At 39.6% G+C, this 15,113-nt stretch overlaps 1 protein-coding gene across 3 annotated transcripts in view; it reads left to right on the top strand.

Annotated features, from left to right (window-relative positions):
- Nucleotides 1-15,113, top strand: part of mrtfba (myocardin related transcription factor Ba) — a 233,184-nt gene that overhangs the window by 62,649 nt on the left and 155,422 nt on the right. For all 3 annotated transcript variants that reach the window (XM_059979310.1, XM_059979311.1, XM_059979308.1), the window contains exon 2: nt 13,852-13,957. The gene's annotated coding sequence lies outside the window, so the exon portion shown is untranslated. The remainder of the gene's footprint in view (nt 1-13,851; nt 13,958-15,113) is intronic.

Genomic DNA, 15,113 nt, shown 5'->3' with positions numbered 1-15,113 from the left:
CGAGCATATATTAATGTAGCTATTAAAATCAGCAACTGAAAGATTTCACACAACCAATTAACAATAATATTCAATTATATATAACAACATTTACAGACAAGACCTTCGTAAGGACAAAAAGCAAGAAATTTGAGGATAAAAATGGTATTTTCTCTGACTCATTCACATCACATTTGTTTCGTTTAAATTTATCAACATGTCCTTAGTGTTCTGCCAATAAAAACAGGATTCTATGTACCCACAAATTTTGTTTTCTTACATGGTCTTTAACTAATTTTAATTCTGCTCAGATCTATTGTAAGATTATAGTCCGTATTAAAGATTTTAGCCTCTGTCATACCTGCTTTTATTTTCTAAAAAGTTCCTTCTTCCCAGGACTTTTCTTAAAGCCTGTAACACGAAGGTTATTTTACAATACTTGATATGTTAAAATGATTTAAATAATAACATTTTAATACCTGAGAAGGTATGTAAACAGTTACTTGACAAATTGGTTTATTATGTCAGATGTACTGAGGTACAGTCAAAGATTTGTCCATACTGTCCATTTGGATCAATTCATTACAACTGTGCATTGAGGCAGTACAGGGTAAAACAATAACAATGTGCAGAGAGTGCAATTAGACAATAAGATGCAAGATCACAATAAGGTACAACCGGTGAACACTTTATTAGGTACAAGAGTAGAACCTGATATGGTTTTCTGCTGCTTTAGCCCATCCACTTCAAGGTTTGACGTGTTGATAGAGATGCTCTTCTGTATACTACTGTTGTAACACATGGTTATTTGAGTTAATGTCTCCTTCCTGTCAGCTTGAACCAGTCTGGCCTTTCTTCTTTGATCACTCTTATTAACAAGGTGTCTTTGCCCACAGAAGTGCTGATAACTTTTTTTTTTGTTTTGCACACCATTCTCTGAAAACTCCAGAGACTGTTGTGCATGAAAATCACAGGAGACGAGCAGCTTCTGGTTTCTCAAACCATGCCATTTGGCACCAACAATTATTCCATGGTCAAAGCCACTTAGATTACATTTCTTCCCCATTCTGATGTTTGATCTGAACAACAATTGAACCTCTTGACCATGTCTGCATGTTTTTTTTTGCATTGAGCTTCTGCCATGTAATTGGCTGATTAGATGTTTGCATTAATGACCAGGTGCACCGATTAAAGTGGCCACTGAGTGTAGATTGTGAGGTGAAGAGTTCACTTATCATATTAGGAAAACATTTAATAGTTTTATAACTGCACGGTTGAAGCTGACCTTGAATCTGGAGCATCTTCTGCCTGACTTGGGTGGGAAGAGGAGAGAATATCCTTGGTGGGTGTGATCTTTGATTATGTTGGCTACTTTACCGAGACAGTGAGAAGTGTAAATAAATTCCATGGAGGGGAGGGTGGTTTCTGTGAAGTGCTGAGCTGTGTCCACAACTCTTTATGGTTTCTTGTGGTCAATGACAGACCAGTTTCCATACCAAACCGTGATGCATCTATATAGAATGCTTTCTATGGTATATCGATTTAAATTTGGTAGGGTCAAAGGGACATGTCAAATTTCTTTAGCCTGCAGAGGAAGTAAAGGCACTGGTGTGCTTTCTTGGCTGTGGCAAAAATATGGTTGGATCAGGACAGAGTATTGGTGAAGTTCTGGATGTAGTCATAAGACATATGACATAGGAAAAGAACTAGGTCATTTGGCCCATAGAGCCTGCTCTGCCATTCCATCATGGCTGGTTTATTATACTTTTCAACACCATTCTCCTGCTTTCTTCCCGTAACAGTTGATACCATTATTAACCAAAAACCTATTAATCTCCACTTTAAATATACCCAGCAACCTGGTCTTCACATCTATTATTGACAATGAATTCCACAGGTTCACCACCCTCTAACTAAATAAATTCTTCCTCATTAATTTAGAGGGTCATAAAGAAATATCCCCCTATTCTGAGGCTGTGCCCTTTGGTTATAGACTTTCTGCCCACATTGGAAATATCCTCTCCATATTCATTCTATCTAGGGCTTTCAGTATTCAATAGGTTTCAATGAGATCCCGCCACATTCTTCTTGATTTCAGTGAGTACAGACACAGAACCATCAAATGTTCCTCATACTTTAATAATTTCATTCCCGGGATCGTTCTCATGAATATCCTTTGTACTCTCTCCGATGCCAACATATCCTTTCTTAAATAAGAATCTAAAACTGCTCATAATACTCAAGTGCAGTGTGACCAATGCCTTATAAAGTCTCAGCATTAAGGCATGTGATGTTTTTCTTAGTTACTGGGATGATAGTGGTCTTAAAACAGGTGGGAACCTCCAATTGAAGCAGGAGAGTTTAAATCACTGCAGATACTCCTGCTTATTTATGAGTTTTCATAAATTCTTGTATTGGGAAGGGTGACCAAAATCTAGGACAGTGATGGATGATGTCTAAGCAGGATCAGAGGAGAGAGGTTTAATGAGGGAATTCTAGAGCACAGATTCAAAGCAATCTCTTCCCACCTATGAACAAGGGGGGGATAAGACAGTGTCAAGGTATGCAGAAGTGAGTTCGGTGGGGCAGGAGCAAGCTGAGACAATTGGTCTACCTGGACAGGCAGGTTTGTGGATCTTGGGTAGGAGGTAGAAACGGGAAGTGCGGGGTGTGGGAACTATGAGGTTGGTGGCAGTGGATGGGAGATCCCCAGAGCTGATAAGGTTGGTGATCGTATAGGAGACAATGGCCTAGTGCTCCTTGGTGGGGTCATGATCTAGCAGAATTAGTTCTTACTCTCAATAATTTCTCCTTTGGTTCCTCCCACTTCCTCCAAACCAAGGGTGTAGCCATGGGCACCTGTATGGGTCCCAGTTATGCCTGCCTTTTTGTTGGCTTTGTGGAACAGTCCATGTTCCAAGTCTATACAGGTATCCGTCCCCTTCTTTTCCTTCGCTACATCGACCACTGCATTGGCGCTGCCTCCTGCATGCATGCTGAGCTCGTTGACTTCATTAACTTTGCCTCCACCTTTCACCCTGCCCTCAAATTTACCTGGTCCATTTCCGACACCTCCCTCCCCTTTCTTGATCTTTCTGTCTCCATCTCTGGAGACAGCTTATCTACTGATATCTACTATAAGCCTACAGACTCTCACAGCTACCTGGACTATTCATCTTCCCACCCTGTCTCTTGCAAAAATGCTATCCCCTTCTCACAATTCCTCCGTCTCCGCTGCATCTGCTCTCAGGATGAGGCTTTTCATTCCAGGACGAAGGAGATGTCTTCCTTTTTTAAACAAAGGGGCTTCCCTTCTTCCACCATTAACTCTGTTTTCAAACACATCTCTCCCATTTCCCGCACATCTGCCCTCACCCCATCCACCCGCCACCCCACTCGGGATATGGTTCCCCTTGTCCTCACCTACCACCCCACCAGCCTCCAGGTCCAATGTATAATTCTCCATAACGTCCACCACCTCCAACGGGATCCCACCACCAAGCATATATTTCCCTCCCCCCCCCCCCCACCTTTTCTGCTTTCTGCAGGGATCACTCCCTATGCGTCTCCCTTATCCACTCATCCCCCCATCCCTTCCCACTGATCTCCCTCCTGGCACATATCCTTGTAAGTGGAACAAGTGCTACACCTGCCCTTACAGTTCCTCCCTCACCACCATTCAGGGCCCCAGACAGCCCTTCCAGATGAGGCGACACTTCACCTGTGAGTCGGCTGGTGTGATATACTGCGTCCGGTGCTCCTGGTGTGGCCTTTTATATATTGGTGAGACCCGACGCAAACTGGGAGACCGTTTCGCTGAACACCTACGCTCGGTCCATCAGAGAAAGCAGGATCTCCCAGTGGCCATACATTTTAATTCCACGTCCCATTCCCATTCTGATATGTCTATCCACGGCCTCCTCTACTGTTAAGATGAATCCAAACTCAGGTTCCCCCACTACTTTCAAAGCTCTTACTATCTTTACTTTCAGTTAGTCCTGACGAAGGGTCTCGCCCCAAAACGTCAACAGTGCTTCTCCTTTTTGAGTATAGGAGTTGGGATGTTATGTTAAAATTGTACAAGGCATTGCTGAGGCCAAAATTGGAGTATTGCGTACAGTTCTGGTTACCGAATTATAGGAAAGATGTCAACAAGATAGAGGGAGTACAGAGGAGATTTACTAGAATGTTACCTGGGTTTCAGCACCTCAGTTACAGTGAAAGGTTGAACAAGTTAGATCTTTATTCTTTGGAGCGTAGAAGGTTGAGGGGGGACTTGATAGAGGTATTTAAAATTATGAGGGGGATAGATAGAGTTGACGTGAATGGGCTTTTTCCATTGAGAGTAGGGGAGATTCAGACAAGAGGACATGAGTTGAGAGTTAAGGGGCAAAAGTTTAGGATAACATGAGGGGGAACTTCTTCACTCAGAGAGTGGTAGCTGAATGGAACAAGCTTCTAGTAGAAGTGGTAAAGGCAGGTTTGATTTTGTCATTTAAAAAAAATTGGATAGGTATATGGACAGGAAAGGAATGGAGGGTTATGAGCTGAGTGCAAGTCAGTGGGACTAGGTGAGAGTAAGCATTCGGCACGGAGTAGAAGGGCTGAGATGGCCTGTTTCTGTGCTGTAGTTGCGGTGCAGGCTCGAAGGGCCGAATGGTCTACTTCTGCACCTATTGTCTATTGAAATTGTTATATGGTTATTTCCCCATGTACTGTGCTTGCAAAAGCAATGAACTGTTTATTAACCATAGTTAATAAATGGTGTAGGGGTAGTTTTGTAGTCTGGAACTTCAGTAGTTCATGTTTTAAGAGACTTGTTGGAATGAGTAACAAGCTGTGTTATCAACACTAGGAAACTATTCCAGACAGTCTTCATTCTCTTTTGTTTTTAAAAGGTTTGTGTTTAGGTCAATAGGCCAATTTACCAGAGAATGAGTTGCTGTAATGTGGAATTTTAAGGACCTTTCAGCAATTGTGGTATTAGGTGACTCTGTAAAACTTTTGTTGGAGTTTATTAGGTCATTTCCCTAAGCTTAATGCTTTAAGAATTTCTGAAGATTTTGATTTTGTCAAAGCTTCTCTACCCTTTCCTTTTTTAAAAAAAAAATCAGCGAACTTGGTCAGTGGCCTTTCAACCAACATCTCCTAATTTTTCTGGCAAAAAAATTGCAAAAATGATCATTAGCCCATGACTCTTTCTGAAATTTGATTGCCTGGGTAAGTGGAAGTGCATTAGCTGTTCTTCACAGGCTATTTATATAAATCTGAGCTGGTCAGCAGTAGAAACAATATTTATTCATACCTGTACATCTAGTTGGAGGTGTTCACAATTGCAGCCCACTTGTAAGAAGAAAAGCAGTCCACAAAGTTTTAGAAGCATACTTCACAAGAGAGTTTCAGTTGATAAAAGGAGAAAATGACATGATCTTGTTGGTAATGAATGTTCTAATGTTGAAACAGCTGCAGTGACTCAATAGAAAAACAATAAGCATTGTTCATGCACATCAGAAGGAGCAAGTTCATTCTTCTCTTCCATCACTCTTTATGATTTAACTGTGAATAATTACTTGTAAAAATAGTACCTTTCAGCTATTTGAGGTTTTATTAAGACTTGAGTATTCTATAGATTCTTACTTAGAGAAAAACATATGCAATTTTATTGTGCCTTTTTGGCATTCATGCAATATCCCAAATCTAAATAATTTTTACAGTGCAGTCATTGTTTCATTGCTATCCAAAGGTGTCAATTAGCACATCTAAAAACCAAATAAATAGCAAATGAATGAATTAATTTTCTAAAATGTTCTTTTTCTGAGGGGAAGGGGGACTAACTTAATTTAAGGGGTGTTTTTTTTTTCCCTTTGGTTGCTAGTATTTAATGTGTACAAGGTTATTTGGTCACTTATGCTCTCATCCAGCAAATCCATTGACATCAACTGATGGTTACTCTTCTCGTATGCATTTAAAGCAGGGGTTCCCTACTTCTTTTTATTGACATGGACCCCAGCTGCTAACTGAGGGCTCTGTTAAACCCCAGGTTGGGAACCCCTAGTTTAGAGGAATCAGGCAAAGGTAATTATTTTCTCATAGTACATCTTGGCATTATTATAAAAGCTTGGTTAAATTGAAAACTGTAATTTTGAAATAAAATGGATATAATTCTGACTTTAGCAAATCTACACCATGATAGAAGAATGTCTACATCATATTGCATCCTTAGGCATGATAATTTCACTGCAGTTCTCTGTCTTGACAATAGAAAATCTGTAATCTAACGGATCTACAGAAAGTTGTAAAATCAGCCAGTTCCATCATGGGTACTAACCTCTGTGGTATCCAAGGTATCTTCAAGGAACAGTGCCTCAAAAGGGTGGCATCCATCATTAGGGACCCCCACCAACACACACGGGACATGCCCTCTTCTCATTGTTATCAGCGTGTGTATGTGTATATGTATACTGTATGCATCTTCTTCCTATATTTATCATTTATTGCATTGTAGTGCTGCAGCTAAATTAACAAATTTCACAGCATATGCCAGTGATATTAAACCTGATTCTTATTCTAAAAGCAAAAATACTGCTTTCTGGTTTTTGAGGGCTTGTGAACACACAAGAATTGGGTTATTGGAGCAATTTTAGTAATTCAAAGTTCAAACTATACCTTTGAAGCAGTTATATAATGAAGTGTAAGATATTTGTGACTGCAGATGAAAATAATAAAAAATATTTCTGTTTGTGACACATGCCTTAAGGATCAAGCATTATCTTTGTGGCAATATATATTTTCATAGCAAGGAGGCTGTGCTTGCCAGGAATGATTAGATTGCATTTTTGGCTGGTGAAGTCCTGAAAGTTCAAAAGCACATGTTGTTTTCAGTTGATGAACAATTACAAAGTATGACTGATTATTTTTTTTCCCCCAAAAGTTGATGAACTGAATCAGCCATGTGTTTTGCAGACGGTCAGAAACAGACAGAATGTGGATTGCTTTAAGATATGTCATGCTTACTCCCACTCGTTTTCTTGAAGCTCCTAACATCAATTTCGTACCTAAATTCAGTTTCTTTCTTAAATTCCTTGCAGTTTTAAAACATTTAATCACCTAGGACTTCTTATTATACTATTTATTTTAATGTTGCCAGTCTTTGTGGTGGTTTTATCCTTGCATCCAAGCCTTTGCCCAGATTCCTTAAGTAAATTCAATAAAGGAGCAACTCTTGCAATCTAGTCATTTATCTTCAACAAAATGCACTCTTGCTTTTGTAGTAGTTTGTTTTCTTCTTAAGAAGTCCCTTATGTTTGAGAATAACTTGCTTCCACTGTAGTTCCTGATGGGGGGGATAAATAGTCCAATGTGGGATCTACAAGCTATGCCAGAAGTGTGACATAGAACATAGTAATCTACAGCACATCATAGGCCCTTAGGCCCACAATGTTGTGCTGACCATGTAACCTACTTCAGAAACAACTTAGAATTTCCCTAGCACATAGCCCTCTATTTTTCTAAGCTTCATGTACCTATCTAAGAGGCTCTATCTAAGACCCTATTGTATCCGCTTCCACCACCGCCACCGGCAGCCCATTCCACACACCCACCACTCTTTGTGTGGAAAAACATACCCCAGATATCCCCTCAGTACCTATTCCCAAGCACCTTAAAGCTATGCCCCCTCGTGATAGCCATTTCAACCCTGGGAAAAAGCCACACGATCAATGCCTCTCATCATCTTATACAACTCTATCAGGTCACCTCTCATCCTCTGTCTCTCCAAGGAGAAAAGGCCAAGTACACTCAACCTATTCTCATATGGTATGCCCTCCAATCCAGGCAACATCGTTGAAAATCTTCTCTGCACTCTCTCTGTAGTATCCACCTCCTTCCTGTAGTGAGGTGACCAGAACTGAACACAGTACTCCAAGTGGAGTCTGACCAAGGTCTTGTATAGCTGTAACATTCCCTCACGGCTCTTGAACTCAATCCCACGATTGATGAATGCCAACACACTGCACACCTTCTTAACAACACTTGTCAACCTGCGCAGCAGCTTTGAGTGTCCTATGGACACGGACTCCAAGATCTCTCAGATCCTCCACACTGTCAAGAGTCTTACCATTAATATTATATCCTGTCTTCAAATTTGACCTACCAAAATGAACCACTTCACACTTATCTGGGTTGAAGTTCATCTGCCACTTCTCAGCCCAGTTCTGTATCCTGTTGATGTCCTGCTGTAACCTCTGACAACCCTCCAGTCTATCCACCTTTGTGTCATCAGCAAGCTTACGAACTCACCCTTCTACTTCATCCAGGTCATTTATAAAAATTGCAAAGAGGAAGGGTCCCAGTACAGATCCCTGTGGAACACCACTGGTCACTGACCTCCATGCAAAATACGAACCAGCTACAACCACCCTTTGCCTTCTGTGGGCAAGCCAATTCTGGATCCATGAAGCAAGGTCTCCTTGGATCCCATGCCTTCTTACTTTCTGAAGGAGCCTTGCATGGGGAACCTTATCAAATGCCTTGCTGAAATTCATGTACACCACATCCACTGCTCTACCTTCATCAATGTGTTTTGTTACATCCTCAATCAGGCATGTAAGGCATGAACTGCCATGCTGACTATCCCGAATCAGATGATGCCTCTCCAAATGCTCATAAATCCTGCTTCTCAGATACTTCTTCAACAACTTGCCCACCACTGAAGTCAGACTCACTGTCTATAATTTCCTGGGTTATCTCTTCTCCATTTCTTGAACAAAGGAACAACATTTGCAGCCCTCCAATCCTCTGGTATTTCTCCTGTCCCTATTGATGATGCAAAAGTCATCGCAAGAGGCTCAGCAATCCCCTCCCTCACTTCCCACAGTAGCTGAGGGTATATCTCATTCTGTCCTGGTGCCTTATCTAACTTAATGCTTTTCAAAAGCTCCAGCATATCCTCTTCCTTTATGTCTAAGCATTTCAGTCCACTGTAAGTCATCCCCACAATTGCCAAGAACTTTTCCCTGGTGAATACTGAAGCAAAGTATTCATTAAATACCTCTGCTACCTCCTCTGACTCCATGCACACGTTTCCACTATTGCACCTGATTGCTCCTATCCTCACACAGCTCATCCTCTTGCTCGTCACAAACTTATAGAATGCCTTGGGGTTTTCCTTAATCCTGCTCACCTAGGCCTTCTCATGGCCCCTTCTAGCTCTCCTAATTCCATCCTCAAGATCCTTCCTAGCAATCTTGTAACTTTCTAGAGCTCTAACAGTACCTAGTTTCTTGAACCAGGGGAAGCTGGCTAGGTTGATTGGATTCTTGTAAAGACCAGCTTTGTTTTTTGGCCTCCAGGTGTTCCACTGAAGAGATGGTGCTCGCTCCTCCTCTCTCCTGAATTGTTACTGCTTGTTAAGTGGTCTTGAGTCAGTGACTGCCATGAGCTGGGTTGTTCTTTCTGAGGAGGGTTTGAGCATTTTCTCTGTGTCTGGAATGTGGATGTTGCTGAGAGTGAACAGAGCCTTGGTGCTTAGGATGTTGACCTGAGAGAAAGCTGATATTGGTTTGCCAGCCCTATCTGTGGAGCATTGGTGCACCTCTGAGTGGTACAAGACGTTAGTGTGGCTGCGCTTGAGTACTGCTTACAGTTTTGGTAGGAAAACTTCCCATCATTAAGATGGAAAGAGTGAAATAATAAAATACTTTATTCATCCCAAGTGGGAAATGGAGGATTTATGAGGATGTTGCAGATTTTGAGGGCCTGAGTTATAGGGACAGGTTGAGCCAACTGGGAACTTTATTCCTTGAAATGTAGGGGATTCAGGAGTGACCTTGGGGGTGGATTTTAAAGCATAAGGACATAGAAGGGGAAGGGAACTGAAAACGAGAGGGCATAGGTGTAATGTGAGAAATTTAAAAGGGGCCTGAGGGGCAAATTCTTCATCCAGAAGGGGATTTGTATATGAAATCTGCTGCCAAAGTAGCTGATGCAGGTAAAATAACATGAGTTAAAAGCCATCTGGATAAGTACATGAATAAAAAAGATTTGGAAGGATAGGGAGCAAACGTAGGTAAATAAGACTGAGTTAGATGGGCACCTTGACCAAAGTTGAGCTGGAGGTGCTATTCTGTGATGCATCACTCTATGACTACCCAAAAATTTAAGGTGTGGAATAAAATTCACTCACAGTATTTTGAGAAAGTAACTCAACTCCCTTTATCACACTTAACTTTCTTGACATAGCTGCATATTTTACAGAAAATCATCATTCACCCCCCAATAGGATTGTTTTCATGTTAGTTAAATAGTGGCAAACTAGCCTATACATATCAGATAAAATTTATTTTTTTATGTATATCTGTACTTTGTAAAACAGGTCCAACTTTACAGAAATGGGCGAATTATTAAGTATTTCCAGAATTTAGTTGATAGCATGCAAACAACTTTTTACCTTGTACCCTATTTAAAAAGCTTCATGCATTCGATATGCTGTTTATTGCGGTTCTTGTTTCAGATTCAACTTCTGTCAATGTCCCAAATCTTCAGAAATTAGATCCAGTATTTGTTCTGAAGTATGTGCTTCAAAGTGCCACACGTGCACGTAATGATAGAAACAATAATATCTCTTTCATGTAACCCACAATGAAACTGTAGTCTTATTGTGGTTAATGGTAAGAAATAATTTGCAACCAGACAATGGAGAAACAGTTATCAGGGTTGAGTTATGGACATCTTATAAATGAGGTTTTGTACTGCAAGTCACATTCAACCATTAAATGTCTTTTTTATTATCAGAAACTTTTTGATGCTGAAACGTATTTGAAGCTGCTTTATATTCTCCCTTTGATTGTTACCCATCTGTGCTTTGTGGTTTAAAAGACATTTGTTTTTAACTGTATATTTTGGCATGGAGTATGTGTTTTGAAATCTGGACTGTAAATCACATTGCTGTGTAAAATACTCTTCTATTTTGGTTGCTGTTTTGTTTGTTTAAAGACAATCTAATGCAGGGATAAGATCTAAACCATCTGATTTAATAGTTCATATGAATAAAACTTTTACACTAACTGGTTAACTCTTTTACAACATTTTGGCAGGAGAAGCATTGGCAGGGAATTAACTATCTATATTGTCCACTTGTACAACTTTGTTTCTATGTTGTTATTGGCTGAGTTTGGAATATGAAGGGCTGCAAAATCAGCCTTCAGGCAATGAATGACGTCAAGGGATGAAAAGCTACTTTGACGATCCAATTTTCCAAGTATGATCACAAATTAAAGGGGTATGGTACTTTAAAATAAAATGTGCAACAGCTTAATTTCTCTCAAAATACTTTACTGTTAATTTGATGCCCATTCTTTCATTGGTTGTACTAGTGCTAAATTCTTCACAATATTTCCTTCCATATAATCAGAATCAGGTTTAATATTACTGGCATATGTTGTGAAATTTGTTAACTTTGCAGCAGAAGTGCAATGCAATACATGATAAATAAAAAAGTTACAGTAAGTATATGTATTAAGTAGTTAAATTAAGATAAGCAGTGCAAAAAACAGAACTTAAAAAAACGTAGTGAGATAGTGTTCATGAGATCAATGTCCATTTAGAAATCAGATTGCAGAGGGAAAGAAGCTGTTCCTGAATCACTGCGTGTGCCTTCAGGCTTCTACGCCTCTTTCCAGATGTTAACAATGAGAAAGAGGGTATTTGTGCATAAGCACACAATTAGATGGCTATCTTACAGGAATCCTTATTTGCGATCAAGATGGTTTCTGTTTTACAAATATTTACAGATGTTCCTTGATGATTGGTGATAACCAACACATAATCTGCACTCTCTCATCATTCAGTGTGTTACCATTCATTTAAATTGTTATATGCAACTTGACATATTGGGAGCAGGAATAGGCCACTTGAATCTTTAAGCATGTGACTTCATTTAGTAAAATTGCAGCTGGTCTGCTTGTAACCTCATCGCTACATTCCTATGTGCTATGTAGTAACCTTTCACCCCCTTGCTTATCAATTATCTATCTACTTCTGCTTTAAAACAAACAGACATTGCCTTTCCAGAAAGAGTTCCATGCTCACAGTCTTCCAAGAGGAAACAAAAATGCATCATCCCAGTCTTTAAGTGGGTGATATATTTAAACAGTGACTCATGATTCTTGATTTTCCCACGAGGAAACATTGTCTCCATATTTCATCCTGACTTCCTGGAATTTTTTACAATTTCAAATAAGCTCCCTCTCAGTGTTCTAAATTCTAAGCCTTGCCTATCCAACCTCTTCACATAGATGAAATATAGATATTTACAATGAATTTTGTTTTTAAATGTTAAATATTGGTTCAGTCACTGTCAGTAATAATGTGTTCCTTTATGGTTTTACTTCACAGTGGACACAATGTTAATGCTCAAGTTGTGTGGCTCTCTACAATCAGTAGAAGATGTGGGATGTTCTCAAGAAACAATTATCCAATTGTTTCAAGTAGATGGAAAGGAAAGGGAAATTGTCAGCTCATCAGTCTCTAATTCTCAATTTCTTTTTCCAATCTATCACTATTTTACATATAAAATTATTTTATTTGCCTGTCATTATCTCACTGACATTCACTTAAAATGGTTCTGTTCTGCTTGGTAAGTCAATGTCACCTCATCTGTGTATAATTTTACGACTTTCTCTTCCTTCCCTCCACACCAACCAAGCAACCACCTCTTAATTTCACTGGCAATGTTGTGGCTTTTGCTCATTATAACATGCACGTGTAACAAATTTAGGAACCTTTCCATTTTATTCATGAAAATACAAGTAAAGCAAGCTGAAAAGTTTTGTAATAAGCTCTCCACATGTCAGAGTTAAATTATTGCTGTATTTGGGATTTGGGTGGGTAGAAGTTTGGGTGTGCTAGGAAAAGGGGTTATTATGAGTTCCTACTAAAGGGTGCAGTCTAGTCCGTGATGTGGGCAGGTGTGGACAGTGTGTGACACTCTTATAGCTCGCACCGTCAGAGTTCAGTGTTCAATTCCGCCATCCTCTGTAAGAACGTTTGTATGTTCTTCTCGTGTGTGCATAGACTTCCTCTGGGTGTTCTGGTTTCCTCCCACAGTCCAAAGATGTACCGAATAGTTGGTTAAATGGTCATTGTAACTTGTCTCAAATTAGGTTGGGTTGTGCATTTCACTGGGCTGGAAGGGCCTGTCTCGCACAGTATCTCATAAAATTTAAAAAATTCCAGCATCTATGATCAAAACTGCTGAAAATATCACTCGAGGCAGATAATAGCATGTTGCGTTATTTCAGTGCAGTGATTGTGGAAACAGTAGTAAAACTATTGAAAAGGAGAGAGAAGAGAATGATGCCACGAACAAAAGTTTATAGCTATAAAATGCCATACCTGTCATCTATTAATAGATTTGGCAATTTGAGAACAAATAATTAGAAGTGTGAAGTAAGATTTGAGCTCAGATCCAACACTTTTCCTTCACTAGTACGGAAGGTGGGTGGAGCTTATATCCTATAGGCCTCACACAATGCAAAGAAAAATAATTTACCTGCTATTTTTGCAGTTCACTTCTCATGTGAGCTGCTTCTCTTCGGTAGACACAGAAACCCAAAAAAGCTACTATTACCTGACAAAGTCTGTCATTAACTTTGTGTAATGACTAATTTAACAGAAGGAATGTGTATGCTGTATTTATTTTCAGTATGTTTATTGCAATGGCCACTAAGTGCTTCTGAAAATATGAACACTGATCATATAAGGACTGTATTCATTTGCTAGCCAATTTCAATGATCTAAGTCAGATGAACTGCATAATTTATTGTGTAAGAAAAATAACTTTTACTAATAGAAATTATTATCTTCTATTTGCAGTTAACTGCTTAATCTCACCATGTTCTAACAATGTTGGATGTTTCTACATGTAAACATTGAACTACAAACGTGGCCTTAGAAGAAAAAAGTGGGCCATCTACTTGAAGTAAGTTTATTTTTAAACTAAGGATGCTTGCCATGATGTACATCATGGGTAAAACCCTCCCAACCATTGAGCATGTCTACATGAAATGTTGCTGTAGAAAAGCAGCATTCATCGTCAAAGATCCTCACCACCCAGCCCATGCTGTTGCTGTTGCCATCAGATAGAAGGTACAGGTGCCTCAGAGCTCGCACCCCGAGGTTCAAGAACAGTTACTCCCTCTCAACCATCAGGCTCTTGAACAAAAGGGGATAGTTACACTTATTTAAGGACTCTGCTATATTTATTGCTATTTATTTATATCTGCATTTGCAAAGTTTGTTTACTGTTTATAGTTCCTAATGTTTACAATTTAGTTGCTGTTCTATAGATTTGCTAAGAATGCCTGCAGAAAAAAGAATCTCAGGGTTGTATGTGGTGGCACGTATGTGCTCTGATAATACATTTTAACTTGAACTTGTGTTTCTTTGATTTTTTTTGGTGGGGGAAGGAAGTTGCAACACTCAAAGTTGTGGACCAATTAATATAAATCAGTAAGAAAACTATGGTATAGTGAAATGTATCACTTTAAGTTGATTTTTTTTAACTCAGTAGTGTATGGTGCAAGTACCTTCTGATCTTTGAAATAAATGCCTTACATGGCCTTGAGGTATAGAACATAGAATAGTACAGCACATTACAGGCCCTCCGGCCCACAATGTTATGCTGACCCTCAAACCCTGCCTCACATATAACCCCCCACCTTAAATTCCTCCATATACTTGTCTAGTAGTCTCTTAAACTTCACTAGTGTGTCTGCCTCCACCACTGACTCAGGCAGTGCATTCCACGCACCAACCACTCTCTGAGTGAAAAACCTCCCTGTAATATCCCCCTTGAACTTCCCTCCCCTTAAGCCATGTCCTCTTGTACTGAGCAGTGGGGAAGAGACGCTGGCTGTCCACTCTGTCTATTCCTCCTTTACATTTATCTCTCTATTTCACATTTAAAAACAAAATTCATTGTAAATATCTATATTTCATCTATGTGAAGAGGTTGGATAGGCAAGGCTTAGAATTTAGAACACTGAGAGGGATCCAGTGAACAGAACAGAAACATCTCATGATCATTTTTAAATCAACGTCATTTCCTATGGTGACAAAGGGGAAATTAGTTATTT

Source organism: Hypanus sabinus, chromosome 9, assembly GCF_030144855.1.
Source record: "Hypanus sabinus isolate sHypSab1 chromosome 9, sHypSab1.hap1, whole genome shotgun sequence".
In the NCBI taxonomy this organism is placed as follows: domain Eukaryota; kingdom Metazoa; phylum Chordata; class Chondrichthyes; order Myliobatiformes; family Dasyatidae; genus Hypanus; species Hypanus sabinus.
This window is presented reverse-complemented; position numbering and strand designations above follow the sequence as displayed.